Source organism: Anastrepha obliqua, chromosome 1, assembly GCF_027943255.1.
Source record: "Anastrepha obliqua isolate idAnaObli1 chromosome 1, idAnaObli1_1.0, whole genome shotgun sequence".
NCBI lineage: Eukaryota > Metazoa > Arthropoda > Insecta > Diptera > Tephritidae > Anastrepha > Anastrepha obliqua.
This window is the reverse complement of record NC_072892.1, coordinates 161,089,472-161,109,992: the sequence shown is the minus strand read 5'-3', so window position 1 is coordinate 161,109,992 and position 20,521 is coordinate 161,089,472. Positions and strand designations below refer to the sequence as shown.

General features: G+C 32.5%; 1 protein-coding gene across 3 annotated transcripts in view; it reads left to right on the top strand.

Annotated features, from left to right (window-relative positions):
* LOC129239246 (Y+L amino acid transporter 2) overlaps positions 1–20,521 on the top strand; it is a 118,329-nt gene that overhangs the window by 30,388 nt on the left and 67,420 nt on the right. Inside the window, exon 1 of one of the 3 annotated variants that reach the window (XM_054874611.1) lies at positions 4,650–4,999. The exons of 1 other annotated variant lie outside the window; for it this stretch is intronic. The gene's annotated coding sequence lies outside the window, so the exon portion shown is untranslated. Of the gene's footprint in view, positions 1–4,649; positions 5,081–20,521 lie in introns of those variants that run through there. One more of the 3 variants, XM_054874619.1, reaches the window with a different exon arrangement.

Here is a 20,521-nt window from a genome sequence, read left to right as displayed (position 1 = left end):
AAAAAACAACCAGTTAACCTTAAGAATCGAACAAAACTTAAAAAAAATATTCACCTGTGGAACAAATGACTCATGAAACCATTGTTTGAAAACAGCCGACGTCATTCAGGCGGATTTCGAGCTCTTATAGTCGGTGGGATACTGAAAGTTTTTAAAGCAGCGTGGATTCTTCGCCTTTTCAATTACCAAAAGCTCAAACTTGTGGCATCCAGTGACGTTTGAACAACATAGAAGCGGGATTCGCTGCTTCTCGGACTTTACCCCTGGGGTTCTCTTCTCCAAACATGACGCGTACGTTTTATCTGCCAAAAGTCTCCAGAATAACCACGACTCATCAGCATTATATAACTGATCGTTGCACAACTCCAATTCGGCCATTTTAGCTTTAAGTTTTCATTTAAACGGATCCACTAGCTGAGGTTGCGAAGACAGTTTTTCGCCTGATATTTTTAAGAAGACGAATACCGTACCTCTTCTTGAATCCTTGGAGCCGTCCATCACTAGCGAAGAAGTTTGTTTCATTTCCTTTAAATTTTGCATACAGTGTTTTTGCCTTTTCTTTCAACATTAGAGCACTTACTCGCCAGTTTTTAGAACTCATTTTCTCGAGAAAACATAAGACGAAACACTCTTTGCAAAACCAAAACCGCGACTGCAATAGTTTACTCCTTACATGCAATTACAAATAAAATGCCAATTTTATAATTAGGGGATCCCCCCATTTCAGAATTACTTGAGATCAATGCAAACTACATTCAAATAATTGTAACGTTTATTGTTCATGTTATAAAGCTTTTTGGGTTTGTTCACGTTCTAGAGTAGTCAATGCACGTTTTGGGGTGTTCATGCTTTAGAGCGTTCACGTTATTGAGCGTGCGCTGTACATACATTTATGTATGTACATTAGGGCGAGTTATATCTCTTATCTGCTTTGTTTGGACAACTGAAGTATTCTACTGCCGAATTTTCGTCAGAATTGCCAGTAGAATACTTCAGTCACCGAACCAAAGTCAATCATATCTTTTTTTAGAAACAAACTGACCCGCCCTAATTAACATACCTAACCAAAAGCAAACCATATATCGGCCTACACATGATGTGCGGTAATTCCACGTGCTTGCCAACTCAATGCTGAACTTACTATTAATTTTCTATAAACTTCGAGTAAAACACACAGCCACACGACGCCGTAAATATAATATGATACTTGAATGCTGCGCAGCCTCCGCATTTTGTTTTTATTTTTATTAAGCAAGCAAATTAAAAACTTAATGTTTGCATGTTTTCTAATTTCTAATTTCTTCAATCCACTCTGCCTGTAACGCGGCTAGAGCGGCAATATTTAAGTTTACCTGGCAAGTAATCGCATTCACGCAAAGTTACATACATCCAAACACAGGCGTGTGCACGTGTAGAGGCGTATTCATACACACATATGTGAGATACATACATTCATGCATGCGCAAATGAGATACATACATACATACAAACATATGAGATCTCAGTACTTTAGCGCAACTGCCGAATGAGTGACTGCCAAAGCTTGTTCTTCAACTTGAAAGCTGATTGCTGCCGCCGGCATGGCACAAAATGTATCTACGCACGTATATGTGCGCTTGTGTGTGAACATTTGTACATACGACGGAGTACACACGCAACAGTGTTTGACGAAAAACCTTAAAACTCACTTGGATGTCGCTGCACGCTGGCAGCGCACGAGCCTCTTGCAACCTTACGCGTCGAACATGTTCGACGACCGGTTGCAAAACTTTTTCCAACGAACATTTTGTACTACCAATAACAAACGGTAAAGCCTACCTACACTGCTGGCTTCTATCACTATTTTATTGACGATAGTCATATATTAACCCATTGTGGGCAACGTTCATGTTGCATGATTATAAAGGTGGCGCAAAATTAATCACCCTTTTTTTGTAATTTTTGCTACTAAATAAAAAAGTTATTTTGAGCGATAGAAGTTTTTGTTTTGACCTTTGCGCGCTCGATTGTGTGTCTATTTGTGTACTGCAGCTGTCTTCTTCACGAGTGTCAAATACGATTGACGTACGACGCCATTTGCAAAAATTACAATACGATAGGGTGATTAATTTTGCGCATACATGTATTTTTGCATTTGAACATACAAAATAAACTGAAAATCTGAGTCAATGTGTAAATTACTGGCTGAAACTAGTTTGAGCTTTTTATTGTAATACGTATTTCCAATATTCCAGGTAGAAATACATGCCTTGAAATATGTATGAGAGAATGCCTTAGCAGGAAAATGAGAGGTACTCACATCTACATACTTTCAGATAGCCAAGCGGCTCTAAAAGCCCTTCTATCAACAACTATCACCTCTGAATTGGTAAATGATTGCCTAAACCTTCTCAACATGTTAGGAAACCTCAACACAGTAACTCTAGTCTGGATTCCGGGACATGAAGGACATGAGGGAAATGAAATGGCTGATGACCTTGCAAAACAAGGAGCAAATATGCAACTTACTGGTCCTGAGCCTTTCTGTGGACTCACAAAAAGCCACATTAATGAATTCCTTAGGAAATTGGAAGAAAAGAAATTTGCTGCACACTGGTTAAACTGTGCCGGTCAGCGTCAAGCCAAACTATTCCTAAATCCCAACAAAGGAATATCTGACAAGCTTCTCTCACTAAGCAGAGAGAGACTCAGATCTAGTCTTTTAATAGGATATCTTACAGGTCACTGCAGCCTGAGGTATCATCTAAATAATATTGGTCAATTCTGCCGCTTTTGCCAAATGGACATAGAAAGCTCAGAACATGTGCTTTGTGAATGTCCTGCGTTGGGTAGACAGAGACTTCACCACCTTGGTGGTATCGTAGCATCTCCATGTAATCTTTGAAACAACAAACCTAAAACTGTGCTAAAATTTTTAAAAAGCCTAAAACTCTAGGGTTACAAAAATAGGCCTTTCACAATAGATCAGCTCTCGCAGTGCATAATGCCTTCTAATAATAATAATAATTGTAATACGTACATACACATATATTTTAAGAAAAAAATGTTAATATAAAAATATTTGAAATTTAATAATTTTAAATCTATTTAACCCCAAAGTTACCTCAAAGCAAATTCGCATGGCGATACCTACAGCCAGCTTGCTTTCTGTTTTTTTTTCTTGTTTTTTTTTGGTTGTTAAACCTTAACGATAACTGTAGGCATTCGTGTATACAGCAGTCTTGCCAGATTCACAGTTTTTACTATAAATCACAATTACTATAAATCACGAGTTTACAGTTTTTTTAAACTCCCTTGCAGTACAAATTACGGATTCTCCGGAATTTCATATCTGAACAAATAAATTAATCTTTATTTAATTTTTAATCTTTAATTTTATTTTGTTTTTTTTTTTTTTATTAAGAATAAATCAATTAATTGAAAATTTATTCAAAAATAAATAAAATAAATAAAAAATCCCAAATCTATTTGAACAAAAACAAAATGAAAAATAAATTAAAAATTATAAACGCCAGCGTTCTTTGGTATTTTAAGAAGGAAATATTTCTTAAAAAAATGCTTCGACTTGTACTAAATTCGGCGGCGCCCAACCCTTTACAACCAGCTGCTGAAATGGTGAAAGTTTTGCTAAAACGTTTCAAAAATTGCGTTTTCCTGCCTTTTCATTGCATTTCTTTCCTTAACCTTTTTAGGAGATAGTGAAACTGAAAAAAGAGATTTTATAAAATTAAGACAGCACTTTGCCAATTGAGGGAAGTAACGCGACGAGGAAGTCATTTATCGGATATTCGATTCCATAGGTGGCATCCATGTATACTCTCCAGCCTTCTCAAATCTATGGGTCCTATTTTCGGATTTCTTCAAATTTTCAAAAACAATGCCTCGGATTGTATTGTGGAACAACATCAAGACGCACACCACAAATAGGATGAAGAGTTCGGCCAAACTCCTAACAGAAGTGTGCGCGCCAATTATTTATTTCTTATTTAATTAAGAAATTCGAAGGCCCCGCTACGGGGGCATAGTAGGTATGTGATAGAAAATGAAAGGCCCCAATAAGGGGGCAAGATAAAAACACTTAACAAAAAAGCCACAGCGACGTTTTGAGCTTGTAATTTTTAAACTTTTAATTAAATTAATAATTCAAACGAAAACATCAACAAAAATGCCAGCCCGAGAGTCACGATCGCACACAGTAGGTTAAAGCTCCACCAACACCGGCAGTGTGAATTCTATATGGTCACGAACACCGCAACTGAACTCACGTACATCCATACATACAAGCACATCTAACGCCAAATAAACGACCAAATGAGAGCGCTGCTGGCGCTGACATTGCTGCTGCTGGCTTCGACAGCGACGCTCTCGTCTCACTACTACCACCACTCACTCACAACTCACCGGTGTGCTTTTGCGTATACTTCTTGGTTTTTGGGGGATTTGCTTGTACTAAAAGCGCAAGTACGTACACACACACACATGCATAGAGGCGAACAGCATTGGCTTTCGCATGAACTACGAATGTTGGCCTAACCACCATCGTCGCATGTGTTGTTGTTAGCTTAGTTGTTAGCTTAATAGCTTCTTAATGATGCCGCCGTTTCGTACTGTGAATTCTCGTTCGGCTTGAGCAGCAGCAACAGCTCATCGCAACAACAGTCGCACTCACTCATTGAACACGTTTGGTTGTTGAACGGTCGGTTGATATTCGCCGGATTGACGTACGTAGATGTTCACGCGGCAAATGGGCAAATGAACTTTTTAAACCCTTCGCGCCATTAACGTTTCGAATAAAAAGAAAAGAAAAAAAAAACAGTTGCGCGTATTAAATATTCTGTGCAACAGGATTTTCGGCAGTGATTTAAGTGATTTATTTTGGTACAGTCGAATTTAAGAAGCAGCCTCCTTATTGTGTTCTGTCATCTCCTTGTTTTGTGGCGCGAAAATGCTTTAAAGTGTTTGCTACCGAGCAGCTGCAGTGGAATACAATTGAAAAAAGGTACTTAAGTGTGTTGAAGCTGTGCATTTGATGGATAAAGCAAAAAATATTTAATATAAAAAACAATTCCCACGAATTGAAGTGAGTACATACAAAATTTAAGAGTTAAAGGAGCTTATCAAAAACTTCCTAACAAATTAGAGCAACGTAAAATTTTATGGTTGAGCTCCGCACCTTGGTGGGGCTGTGCCCTATGTTTGTCGTAGATAGTGCCGCCGTTGCTTGAAGAAGCCAGAAGTAAATGTTTCTTCAAATACTCGTGTAATCAACTGCTTATTTTCAAGGCAAACGCAAATTAGGCTATCTTCTTATCAGTCAGCCAAAAGACAATTTTTGTTGAGCTGATAATCTGAAGCTAATTACAGGTGCGCTCAAATGTTCGTACGTGAAGCTTTGTGTTAAAAAAAAAATATATATTTTCCATGAACGTATCTGGATCTGGAAGTTAATATCGGGTGCCGGTTAAGGAGAACTGTCAAGTGTAGGTCGTAGGTTTGACGATACCTGCTCGGAAGCGTCTGCTCAAGTTCAACTTCAAAGTTCAAAATTTTAAATTTTCTATGCACACTTTTTAATCTAATGAGATAATGAGCGAAATACCGCTTTAGCGAAGGGCTAGCATAGGTAGTTGTATATTATGTCTATTTGCAAATCGGGCGAGACGCATAGCAACCGCTATTAATAGAAAAAATAAAAATAAAAAATTTTAGGACAGTGTTTTTCAAAAATGAGGAACAACAAATTTTTTTCTCAAAAATTTTTAACAACTCAACAAAATTTTTTTACAAAGAAATAAAAAAAATTTAACTAAAAAATTTTACCGGAGTGCTTTTCAGAAAATGAGTAAAAGCAAATTTTTTCTCAAAAATTTTTAACAAGTTACTAAAAATTTTTTACAAATAAATAAATAAAAAAATAAAACTGAAAAATTTTAGGGGAGTGTTTTTCAATAATGAGATAGAGTAAATATTTTTCTTAAAAATTGTTAACAACTTAATAAATTTTTATACAAATCAATAAATTTTTCCTACAAAAAAAATTTTTTGAGTGTTTTTCAAAACTGAAAAAAGCAAATTTGTTCCAAAAAATTTTGTATCAACACAATAAAATGTTTCCCAAAAAACAATTTTTCTTAATGCATATTTTATACTAAAGAATTTAAAAAAAATTATTGGGACTTTTCTACAATATTAGAAAAAACAAATTGTTTTCTGACAAATTTTGAACAGCACAATAAAATGTTTTCCAAATAAGTTTTTTTTATGTATTTTATCCTAAAAATTATCAAAAAAAATTGTACCCAACTGAAAAAAGGAATTGAGAAAATCTAAGTTTTTTCTTAAAAATTTTAAGCAAAACACCCTAAAATAATAAAAAAAGATTAAAAGGGGAGTGTTTTTCAAAAAACAAACCAAAAAAACTTTTTTCTCAAAGATTTTGAATAATAGTCACATTTTTTTAAATTGATATTTTATATTAAAAAACCAAAAAAAAACATTTGAAGGGAGTGTTTTTCAAAAATGATAAAAAGCACATTTTTTCACAAAAATTTTGAACAGCACAATAAAAACGTTTCCAAAAAAAAATTTTACTTGTGTATTTATATTTTATCCGAAAACAAAAAACGTTTAAGGGGAGTGTTTTTCAAAAATGATAAAAATGTATATTTTTTCCGAATTAATTAAAAATACTCTTTTTTCAAATTTGTTTTTTAAAAAATCAAATTGTTTCTCACAAATGTTGAACAACAACAAAAAATTTTCAAACAAACTTTTTTTTTAAAGTATATTTTAAAAAATCAAATTTTTTTTCAAAAAATGAACACAGTAATATTTTTTAAATGTATATTTTATCCTAAGGAGTTAAAAAAATTTAAGGCGAGTGTTTTTAAAGAGAAAAAAAGCTAATTACAAATAATTTTGAGTACAAAATACAAAAACTTTTGAGTACAAAAATTTTGAACACATAATTTTTCCCAAAAAAAATACTTTCATATGTACATTTTATCCTAAATGATGCTAAAAAATTAAAGGGGCGTTTTTTTTACATTACAAAAAATTGTTTCTTTTCTCTGAAATTTTTAACACCACAATAGAATTTTTTCAAAACAAAATAGTTTTTTAAATAATATTTTATCATAAAAACTTAAAAAAAAAAAATTTTCTCAAATTTATTTTTTAACAAATCAAATATTTCCTCAAAAATTTTGAACAACGAGAACTTTTCTAAAAAAAACTTTTTTTCTAAATGTATATGTTAAAAAATCAAATTTTTTTCTCAAAAATTTTAACTCAGTAATATTTTGTAAATGTATATTTTATCCTAAGAAGTTAAAAACATTTAATGCGAGTGTTTTTAAAGAGGAAAGAAGTTAATTTTTTTTTCAAAAATTTTGAACGCAAAACAAAAAAATTAAAGGGAGTTTTTTGTTCTTTAAATGCATATTTTTTTCCTAAAAAATTAAAATTTTTTTTTTTCAAATGTGAACAAAAATTTTCTTTCAAACAAATTGTTTTCATATGCACATTTTATATGCACTTATGCCAAAAAAATTTAAACGGACTTTTTTAAAAAATCGAAAAAAATTATTTCTTTCCTCTAAAATTTTTAACACCACCATAGAATTTTTTCAAAACAAATTTTTTTTTAATGTATATTCTATGCTAAGAAAATTAAAGCGAGTGTTTTTAAAAAATCAAATTTTTTCTCAAAAATTTTGAACACAGTAATATTTTTTTAAAAGGAATATTTTATTCTAAAATATTAAAGCAAAAAAATTTTAATGCGAAGAAATGAAGAAAACCAATTATTTTCTCAAAAATTTTGAAAATTATTAATTATAAAAACTCTTTTTTAAATTATATTTTATTCCAGATAATTTTAAAATCTTAAAAATAACCGAAGAAAAATTCTTTACAAAATTATTATTCAAATTCACCAAATTTTTTTTTTATCAAACTTTTTACCAAAAAATTCAACATTGAATAAATCTCAAAATTACTAAGTTTTCTTCAATATTTTTCAGTTTACTGATTATTATACTCGAACCTATAAATAAACCAAATTTTATTTAAATTTACGACTCTATCCAAAATACTTGGATAACTTGAAATGGAATCACTTTGGTGTTAATTGAAGTCGCCATGAATTTTTTTTAGTTTTTTTTTTACTCTCTTGCAGCAAATGTGTATGATTTGGGAGACGGGCTGCGCGCAAAGTGTTTACTAGGTGGCCTACGAAGGGCTATTGGGATGCCAAAGAAAGAAGACATTTTATTATTTTTCTAAAAAACCGTTCTTAGGTTTAAGTAATGCGAATTTATTGACGAAACTAATTGGTGTTTTTACAACAAAACTAACTAAAATGGATACGTTTTTGAATGGTTCGAGGTGTAGGATATGTTCCGCCTCAAACACTTGTTTATATAGCCTAAACCTAACCTGATCTAACCTCAGCAACCTTAGCGATCTATTACGCCCACTTTATGGATTCAGAGAATGTATCTCTGAGCCCAACTTCCTCATAATCCTCATAAAATTTTAGCAGTTGTTCTGTTTTAATGAATTTTTTCCCTCCTCTGCTAATTCCTCATTGACTTCATCTTCCTCCGAACAGAGCCTTCAAGCTCCATTGGATTATAACCCGAGTTAGTAAGATGATGATTTAATCTACATTGCCCCGTTAGAGTTCCTGTGCTGATTATAAATAGACTCTTATCTAATTCCTCACAATCGGTTTAGGTTGAAACTACGTCTCATTGATTTTCACTACGATAAACCTAGTAAATTTACCCAGTATGATCTTCTTTGTCCTTCATCGACTGCCTGAATAAGAGAGAAGAAGTTACCCTTGCCTATGCCACAAAATGTCTCTGAGCCTATATATAGGGAGGCCGCCCCTTATCTGCCTAATTTGCTTAATTATAGAGTCATTTACAAAATTTTCCAGTCACGGTATCTACTTTTCTTTACAGATTTTGAAATTCTAAATTTTCGCTACTTGATTTTTAATTCTTTACAATTTAGTTAATTTTTGATTCGAAATGTTTGAATTGTGGCAACTCTGTGCTCAAATGGAGATTTTATCTTTGGTTAATTTTTATTTTTCAATTAATAACTAATTAACATATTTACATACGTGCCTACATACAGTTGAGAATAAAATGTACCACCTGTTTCAAACCGGCTTTTGTTTTTGAGCCTCTGAAATCGCAGCAATTTCAACTAGAATAAAATATTCATTTTGTCAGATAAACAATCTAACCAACTGATCGCATATGCAAAATTAAAAAAAAAATATTTATTTTAACTTTTTTCCGTACAACTTCAGCATGCGCTTACACATACGAGGGTCGCTTTCTAGATAGGAAGGCTAATTATAAAAAACTCATACAATTTATAGACTCATAATTCACAAAACGTAGATATTCTTAATTCCAATATATTTCCTAGCTCAATCTGCATGGTCATATTTTTAAACTTTTTTCAATTCAAATACTAATTTTTTTATGTATGCGGGCGGTGCTAATGCCGCAGCTTGCCGCACTTTTCGTATACATACATGCAACCATTTTTACACAGCGTCAACATTTCTGACCCTACAATTGGCTTTCCATGACCTTTACGAATTTCATCTTCGAGCGAAACTCATTACTCAAGAATTTTAGGGTATCAAACCAGAGTATTCAAGCCAAAAAGTGGGTTACCAGGGCTAACATTCAGTTCTTACTTTTATCCATATAAGCGGATGGTTATAAAATAAATATTTATAATTTTCATAATTTTAAAGACATTCAGATGAGCAAAATATAATAATAAGCAATAACAACAAAACCTTTCGAAACAGCAGCTTTGGGTCCCCAAAGCGGTAATATAATCTTAAAATATCGGATGTTTTTTTTTAGCTGCATAAGAAATATTGATTTCGATAACTCTAATTTGACAGCTGAGAATGGAAAACTGTGTTGACATTTCTATTCCGTAAGGTTTGGGCAGTCAGTGACTTTTAACGTCAGTATTGTTCACTTCCGGATTGTTGAAATGTAGAGCGAAATAATGAAGAAGATGACCAAATTTCGATTTGTTGTCAACTTGTTGGTCTTTGTCCTCCGACTATGTGGCTTACGTTCCTATAAAAAGCAGCTGGTGCAAGAATTGTAGCCGAATGTCAATCATTTTCGTCGCGTTTTTTGTTGATTGGGCGCATTTGAAACTAATCACAGAAGAGCATTTTTGCCGAAGAATTGTGTTTAGTGATGCAGCCATGTCTAGTTTAATCGCTACGTCAATAACCAAAATTACCGTATATGGAGCGAAAACAATCCTCAAGCCGTTAACGAGTCACCATTGCATCCATTAAATTGACTATTTGGTGGGGTCCACACTCTGGCGGCTTCATCTGTTCTTATTTCTTTCGACATGAGGAAGGCACTGCCGTTACGGTGAATCGCGGTCGCTATCGAGCCACGCTGACTGAATTTTTCCGGCAGATATTATAAGTATATTCAACAAATAATTCCTTACTAATGAAAAGTGGCGCAAAATTTATCATCAATCAATTTTGTTCCTGAATAACTTTTTTCCTAAATAAAAAATGGGACAAATTTTTAAGGGAAGGAAATCTTTATTTTGACCTTCATGCCAATTGAAAACTTTATAAATCTTCCGAGTGATTAATTTTGCACTATCTTGTATATAGGCAAGTATTTCTCTCAATTACAGGGTAAGCGCTCATATTGACGGCATTTATGCCTTCGGTAACCCCTACTGATATTTTCTGACAAATATTTTTGTAGTCCTATTTAAAAGGACTTTTTGAAACTTTCCTAACAAATCTGAATCAAATAAACTCTAGACAATGAGTGAATGTGCACAGCAATGTAAAGATAATTTAAATTTGACTGTCAGCGCCCATCTGCAAACTGGAGTTTTGGTAATTTAAGTGGCAAGAGATGATTGACTTATTCTCAAATTAGCGAATGCCAAAGAACTATTCGAAGATAACAAAGAGTGGCGAATGCGCCTACTTCTACATAGCTCGCTATGGAAATTGGTAATAATACAAAGAATTGGTAATAAGTAAAATATTCTGCTGATTTCAATGAATTACTATTTTTAATGTTTCCATTAGCACTTTAGCCACCTAATGAAAATCACTCCACTAGTTATTCGTTGTCCTTCTATTCAGAAATATTTCTCGAAATTTAGTAATATGTAATAATAGCAGCACACTACATACACACATACATACATGCATGCATACATATGAGCCCAAGTAAAGAATGGGAGGGAATGCCCATACTTGCATTCAACTACTGATTTGTATTGACACGCGTGTATGAATGTATGTAAATTATTATAGTTATACGTTACGAGCATGAAAATTACTATTATTATGTATTTAATACACATACATACACAGACATGCGAAGTATTCGTTAAAATTGCGCTGAAAGGATGTGCCTATCGATTTTCGGCTCAATTGAATAGATTTGTCGACGATGCATTAAAAAGAATTAACCCATCAATTTTTATTTATTGTAATGCACATATACTAGTATGTATGTATTAGGGCGGGTCGATTTAAAAATCGCTCATTGCTCTGTGAAAATCGTATTCTAGGGATCAAAATAAGAAACTTTGCCGAAGGAACCATACCTCTAAAACGAATTCTGATGTGCCCCAATTTAGGTCGAACGAAAAATCCCACTTTGACCCATTTAGAGTGCTCCAATCGAGTCCAAATGTATGACCGACCCCCACTAACTTTGGACGGCCGATCCACCCATGCCAGTGACACACCCCCTGGAACTCCCCTGGGGGGTTCCCCATACAATCATTTCAAAATATCACCATTTTCGGCCTTTACATGAGAAAAGAAACTAAAAAGTTCGACCCAAAGTGGGGGACATCAGAATTCGTTTTAGAGGTATGGTTCCTTCAGCAAAGTTTCTTATTTTGATCCCTAGAATACGATTTTCACAGAGCAATGGTCGATTTTTTTGCCTCCCCACAAATCGACCCGGCCTAGTATGTATGTATGATTGTAAACACAAAAAGTATTCAAGGCAGGCTAATGGATTCAACCATGAGCTAATTACAATCTGAACAATACCAGTTCTAAATATAGTCGCTGGTGTTACAGGCATTGGCCAAATTTATTCATATACTCGTAAAGGGCACCACGTTTCATGTGAAGGTATTAATTTTTTTTCCATAAAATAATAGATTATCGGTCAAGAGGGGCGCCTATGACCTCGAAATTAAGAAAACAGTTATGCAGCAGTTAAAATATATTTGGTAAGGCAGACCCAGCTCAAGGGCTCAAAACATTTTATTAGTTTTGTAGAGTGACAGAGACTTTGCTACTTAGTCCTAAGTTCACAAAAGTCTTATCAAAAATGGATTTTCGAAAACTTTTCTTAAAATCGGACTTAAGATAATAATAAGGGCGTCTATCTGATTGTGGCTCTCACTAATACATCACAATCATGCTTCGCGTCTTCTATGCCGCGGTTATCAAGGAAGAATTTTATAGTTCAATAAACAGAAAATTAAGTTTATATATATTTTTTTATTTTTTTTTTTATTTATTTCAAATTTCTTTTGAATGCGTTCTAAATGCGCAACACGAGAGGTATAAGTACCCCAAATCAAAGAGTCGTATTCAAGTCTTGAGCGAACAAACGTAACAAAAAGATGTTTCCCAGTATAGGGGTCAGCAAATTTCTTGCCATTACGCTTAACAAAGGCTAGAAATGAATAAGATTTAGGTATAATATAGTTTAAGTGACCAATGAATGTACAACGGTAATCAAAAAACAACGCCCAAATACATAATTTCATCAATGCTGGATGAAATAAAGTTTCCCAGATGGTATATCGACAAAAAGTGAGAGCGAAGTTGCGCAAAACTGACTTTAGAACATTTCTTAAAATTAAGGAATAACCGGTTTTTGTTGCAGCAACTATACAGGCTATCGAATGATGATGTCAATTAGAATCAGCTCTATTAGAAGTATTCTCTTCGAGCCGAAATACTACTGTTCTTCCTGCTAATTTGAATAAAAAAAAATTTCTTAGTCTTCACGTTGGTTCGAAAGCCAAATGGTTTATGATGGATGTCAGCTGGATTTTTAATGTTTTCGGTGTACTTCTATTCGTTCTAGCAACGGAAAGAATGCAGAATGCGGGATGTATTTGCCCATCTATTCTGCAAGTTTTGATAATTTCTGTGCCGTTCCGATTTAGTCAGCTTATAAAAAAGTCTAAAGACTAAAGAAGGCTGTATGACTGCCTTACGAAGCCATTTGTGAGAAATATAAATCTTCCAAAAGCGCGATTTTTGCGCCACCTTGTATTACTCCACAAATATTACAATAAGTGCAGCAGTTTAGTGCTTAACCGGTTTGAGAGGATTCCACAAATCAGTATTTTAAAGAAAAGAAAGCAAACGCAAAGTGAAATACCACGGAAGATGTCTTTCATATGCCAATCTTTTCTTTTTTAAAGCAATATAAAAAATGTAATTATAATCATTGCTAATATACATACATACATACATACATGGAAATATTTCATATCAGAATCGAGCAAAAGAAAAAAAAATTGTGAGATATTTTCGAGTATGCACCCAGCTGCTCTTTTATGCGGTAGCTACCAATAATAATTGCATTAGAAGCAAAAGTATCTTTATTTTTAATTAGAGCTGAATAATTAAGTACAAAATTTAAAGCCGGTTTTTTCTATATAAGAATATACATACATACATATTTTTTCTGGGATATGACGTTCTTCCAGCGAGCGCGCGTTATTTTAAAACCATAAATCCCCTTATCGCATGCGCTGTCACAGGGAATTTGCCGACCGCGGGCACAGATACTAAGTGATTCACCGCAAAAATAATATCTGAGCTAAATAATAAATAAAAACGTAGTACATAAATTATTTGATTATGTAAAAAATTAATTGTTAAAATTGTACAAAAAAAAGAAAATAACACGTGACAACATAAAAAAATTTGAATATTTAGTATTCGGGGTTTTTGTTTTTAGAAATTTAATTTTATTTATTTATTTATTTAAAGAGAAACAATTATAAATAATTGTTACACTCAAATCTAAAGCACTGGCTGCCGGGGCTGTCGGCTAGAAAAAAAATAAATAAATAAAAAAAAAAAAAATTTGAACATACTTAGGTAATAATATTTAGTACAGAAAGATGTATAAATGTGTATATTTATAGCTGATGTGAGGATATTAGATTATATGCTTATTTTACATAGAGATACGAATTGCAATAGAATATTAACATTGGTGGCGTTAATAAATTTAAGATGATCAGAAGGTTTAGTGTTAGTAAATAGAGCTGTCCTGATGTGTTGTTGCTCTGGGCAGTCATCGAGCAGGTGAGATACTGTGAGGTTGCAGTCGCCGCAAGAGGGACATGGTGGTGCAGAATCGCCGTTAAGTAGATGCGTATGTGTGGCAATCGTGTGCCCAATTCTTAGCCTAACAAAAATTTTTATATTTTTGATTGGCAGGTTTACAGAAAAGGTCGATCGTGCATCATCGGGGTTGCAGTTTTTATAGAAATGCTGGTATTTACTCCATTCTGTTTGCCATCTAACGAGCTGCTGTTTTTTGCAAAGTTTACGAATATCTGCATTTGTGAGGTAATCGAAAAGAAGAAGAGGTTCGGTGCCAGCTTCTTTGACTCTTTTATTCGCAATCTCATTACTTCTAATGCCAGTATGTCCAGGTACCCACATTACTTTTATGGAGCTGTACTGATGTAAATTTTGGCGGATTTTGTTTATGAGATGGCATTCGTTTGATGAATTAAGAATGGCGTCTATTGAAGACTTACTGTCTTAAATTAAAAGTGATTATTTTTGCGTATGTATGGAAAAACAATCACTCTATAGGAATATTTCTAATTTTCAATCACATTTCACACTTCTGAACCAGGCTGCTGCAGTACAGAGACAGGTACAAAATACAGGTAATAGAGCGCACTAAGGTCCAAATCTCTATTGGTTAAAACTATATTTTTTTTTATTTAGAAAAAAACAAGTAATTTAAAAACAAAAGTGGCTGATTAATTCTGCGTCACCTTGTATACCATACTTAAAAAGCTAGCCAATTGAACTACGACAATTTTCACTAAATACTAAAGCTGTATAATAAATAACGTTTAAGTACATAGCCTTCAACGCAACAATAGACTTAGAATTTGTCACTGATAAAATTTTGTAAACGAAACAAAAAAATAAACAGCTCGTAACAATAGAGATAAGAGAAGCTGTGGGATGTAGGTTAAATTTTTATTATACGTATCAAAAGGCTTGTTAAAATGAAACTGTTTTTTTCAAGAAATGTCATAAGAGGCATTTATTTATTTTTTTTTTTGGAATACTACAAATAATAAAAATAAAAAATTAATAAAAAATAAAATAAATAAAGCATTATTATAAATAAATAAAAAACAAAAAAAAAACAAAAAAAGGGGGAGAAAATAGAAATAAATAAAAACTAGAAATAAGTGAAAATCAAAGTAAACATATAATAAAATAAAAAATAATATAAATAAAAATTAAATGAAAATAAAGTAAATAAAATGAATAAAAAATAAAATAAATATAGTAAATAAAAAATTAAACACAAAATAGAAATAAATAAAAATCAAAGTAAACTAAAACCAAATTAAATAAAACATAAAAGAAATAAATAATAAAATAAATAAAAAATATAAAAAATAAAGTAAATAAAAAAAATAAAATAAAAAAGAAATAAAAAAAAATAAAAAATAGAAATAAATAGAAATCAAAGTAGACAAAAAATAAAATAAATAAAAAAGAAAAAAATAAAACAAAATAAAAAAAATAAATAAATAATATAAAAATAAAATAAAATAAAAAAAATAAAGGAAAAAATAAAATTAAAAATAAAAATAAATAAAAAATAAAGTAAATAAAAAAGCAAATAAATAATAAATAAAAATTGAAATAAATAAAAACAAATAAAGGAAAAAATTAATAAAAAATAGTAATAAACAAAAAATAGAAATAAATAAAAATCAAAATAAGAAAAAAAAAATAAAAATACATAAATAAAAAATACAGCACAAAAATACAGCACAAAAATAAACAAACAAAAATATAAAAAATAGAAATAAATAAAAAATCGAAATAAATAAAAATCAAAGTAAATAAAAAAATAAAATAAAATAAATAAATAAAAATAAATACTCGTAATAATAAATAAAAGAAAATAATAGAAAATTTTTTTTTTGCTTTTTGTTTTTCTGGTTAAAAATTTTGAAATTTTGAGAGAAATTTTTCGAATTTGTATAAACCTTGTGGAAAGTTGGAAACTTGAATTATTATGATTTCTGCTGATGCTTTCCATTTCAATTCAACCGGGCTATTCGGGACATGTTCTTCGATTTCGATGTAACTCAAATATGTTGCTCTCTGGTCAAAATAATGAGACACGTAATTTTTTGTTCGCCCGAAAAAACTTTTTTTCAAGATTTATCGGCAATTTTGTTTTTCGGCTCAAAATCGATTTTTTTAATTATATAAGAATTTTTTTTAAAATGCTCATAACTTAGTAAAAAATGAACCGATGTTAATGATTCTGGGTTCGGCCGCCACAAGATTTATACAAATTCGAAAAAATTCTCTCAAAATTTCAAAAAATTTTAGTTTTATAGCCAATTCAATTTTAAAATAATAAACTGAAATTAATACGTAACTGAAATCGCTCGAAGTTCTCGTTGATTATTGATAATTTTTGTACCTGAAGGTTTTGCGCCTTTTCTCCTACAATAAATGCTCGACGTTCTTTATACGGAGAGAGACGATGAGAAACATCGTCACAAAAAAAATTGCTAGAAATCAACGAAATTTTTGAACGATTTAAAACTTGCACACTGTTTTATTAAATTTATTGGACTATAAAACTGTGTACCAACATTTTTTTCTAAACTCTGAAGAAGAGAAAGGCCTCCTCTGCGTAGGAAAGATCAGGTGGAGAAGGACTTGGCTTCACTGGCGCCGGTTAGCACGAGAAAGAAACGACTGGCGCGCTTTGTTAAACTGGGCCAAAATCGCGTAAGTGATTAAGAAGAAGGAGAAAAGACGTTTCTTGCACAAGTGGAGTAGCCCACAGTTTTATGCCGTCACCGAACTGCAGATCGTTTTTTTTTTTTTTGTTTTTGTGAGAAGCTTTTTCATGGCAGAAGTACTTTCGAAGATTTGCCTAGAAGCGACCGACATTAGAAATAACTTTTTCTATCAATTGGTGTTTCGAGTCCGGCGTTTCGAACCTATGCCATTCCGAATGGTAGTTACGCACCAGTACAGCTAGCGCGCGCAATGGATATTTTTCGAAAAATTTTGTTCATAAATCCAAGAGAAAACATTTATTGACCGATTTCAATAATGTTTTTCTTAAAATGTTCGTACATAATTTTGGAAAAGATTGTCTAGCCCCTAATTTTAAATTTTATTTTTTATTATATCAGAAAAACATTACAAACATTACAAAATCAAAATAAAAAATTGTATGTATTCAAATTCGGTTTGGCATTTCTTATTGTAGTTCTTATCAGCGGTAATATTATACATCCCGACAAGTACGCAAATTTCCGGCGCCCCTTGAAAAGTGAAATCATCCCCCAACTAACTAAAAACTTAAAAACTATTTTTGAAGTGAAAACATTTTAGAATCGTTGGGAGTGATTTGAGACTCGATGAAACGAAAAAGCGACACTCTTGGCTACGAATATTACATATAAACGTAGCGACGAACTAAATAACTTTTAAGCCAGCGCCGACAGCATGGCGCGATAGCCGAGCGGCTAGCAATGTGAGCTTCCGATCCAAAATCCTTGGTTCGAATCACAAGAAAAAAATTTTTTTTATACAGTTATTTTATTTTATTTTATGATATGTTTATGAGGAGCTTTTTTTCATGGTAGAAATACACTCGGTGTTTTGCCATTGCCTGCTGAGGGGTGAGGGCTATTAGAAAAATAGTTTTCCTTAATTTTGGTGTTTTCACCTAGATTCGAACTGACGTTCTCTCTGTAAATTCTGAATAGTAGTCACGCACCAACCCATTCGGCTACGGCGTTTGTTTAATTTTACTGATGCAAAAATGAGGAAAAATATATGAATAAAGTTTGCTTACTGTTTACACATTTTCCAAAGGTGACGGAGAACCAAAAAAAAAGTCGATTTTCAAACAAATACGAGTGCATATGTGTAATTGTGTTTGTAACATTCAAAAAAATGTAATTGTGTTAGAGTTTCGGTCACGCAGGTTTTGCTGGGGACGCTCATAATAGCAACCGCGTGTGTATTTTTATATTCGTAAATATTTTCATTTTTAAATATTTACCGCAATTATGCCGAAAAATAATGCAGAAAAGTGTCGTGAAAATCGACAGAAAAAAAATCAATAAATAGCATCACGGAATTCATTCACGAAAATTTAATAAAGTATACACCCGAAGTATCGCGGATACTTATATTAGAAAAGATTACAATAAAGTTCCAATGATTTTAAGTGGCGATTTTAACGTAAATTTTGCATTGGACACAGCGGTTCCTTTAATTGACGTTCTCAATACAATATTCAATTTAAAAATGTGTAACAATCGCACTGAATCGACAACACGATCAAAAACAACCATTGACGCGGTATTTCAAAGATATGTTGACAACATCGAAACCAAAGCATTTGTATCATATTTTAGCTATCATAAGCCACTCGTATCATTTGTTGAAATTGAAAACATTGAGGATGAATATAATAAAATGAAGAAAATAAAATATGAACTTTATAGCAATATTATAATGAACCTATAACTTTCCCGCTCCTAATGCTGCTTTCATCTTATTCTCTCTCAGTTTGTTTTACGGAAGGTTTCACTTCTATTTGTCAAAAATCCCCACTGTGCGACGGACGATCAAAAAAACCGTTTACTATGCTAAAATAGGCGGAAGTTGAAAAATATTTTTGTACGCAATCAATTGTTTTGTTAAAATGAAAGATCAAAAGGAGCAACTACTGTTCATCATGTTCATGATTTTTTGCTTATATACTACGCATGTATCGGGTGTTTTTTAGGGGCTTGAGAACTTAACATAAAAATACAAAACAGAAATATAGTTGGAATGAATTTTTTTATTCTAATCTAGTATGCTTTGATGGCAATTCTTTTTTGAATACGATACCCGACATATGCCTGCCGCCGTTAGGAATTACATGGCCCATTCGATCAGTTCAATTTTTTACTACTTCTTCCAATAAATCTGGCCATATGGTGTCAATGGTGGCTTGAATATTGGAATAAATGGATTTCTAAGCGCGCTGTTTGACAAGTTGCGCTGTTTTGTTGGAACCAAATGTCATTGATGTTTAACTGATTAATTTTTGGAAACAAAACGTCAGTCAGCATGGCTCGATAGCGGTCGCGATTCACAGTAACGGCAGCTCCTTCCACATTTCGAAATAAATAAGGGCTCTATGAACTTCGCAAACAAATTTTATTTTTATTTTTGCAAAGTAAATTTCCACAATTTGGAAGCGTTTTTCTGGCGTTAAACGATTAAATGATGACATTCCAAACTTTACTGGGCAGAAATATCAACATCGTTTGCCATAATGCTGTCAAATCACAGTTATCGATATCAATAATTCTCATGCAGCTAAAAAAAAGACCCTATGCATGACCAAAGAATTTGGTTACCAAAAAAATTTTTCCTTATTTACTTCTTCCTTGATATTCAGAAAACCTACAAAATTTATTTCTAACTTGCCAGCCTACTAAGCGGGGGAAAACATATTTTTTGCATAGGAAAAGCTCAAAAGCGGTAACCCTGTTTCGGTTAGTTATTTGTCTCTGCTATGGAAAACGAACACTCATTGGCTTCTGAAAGGAAAACACTTTGCGCTATAGCAGCAATATTCTCAACGGAAGGGCCAGTTTGTGGTCTTTGCTCCGCTAGTCTTTTTTCTTTTTGGACGATTTTGTACACCAAAAATTCACGAATCTCAACATAATTCAAATTAACATCCAGTTTTTGGTCTTCAAGTCATTTTTTTATGCCCGACAGCACTAGTTTCTTGAACTTTTGGCACCAACCTTTGAACTGACAACCCATTCGGGCGATTACGAGTATTTCCATTAAAAAACCACAAATTTTGGGATACGTTTCAATAATATTAAACTGTTCTTCTATCGCGTAAAATTTTACATCTGCTTACTTCACAAATGTTAAAAATTACATGAAAAATAGGTAGGCGTTACTTTTTAAAGACTATTTACGAAGTGTGTTCAAAAGGTATCGCGAATTTTGAATTTTCGCAGGTTACGTACTTGAACACACTTGCTTTTGTTATTCGAATTTCGATTTTTTTGTGGCGATATGTTGGTACTCATGTTTCTCTCTCAAGCCGACGAGTTCGGCAATTTTGAATGTTCAGTTAATTGTTGACAGCTGCTTTGCTTG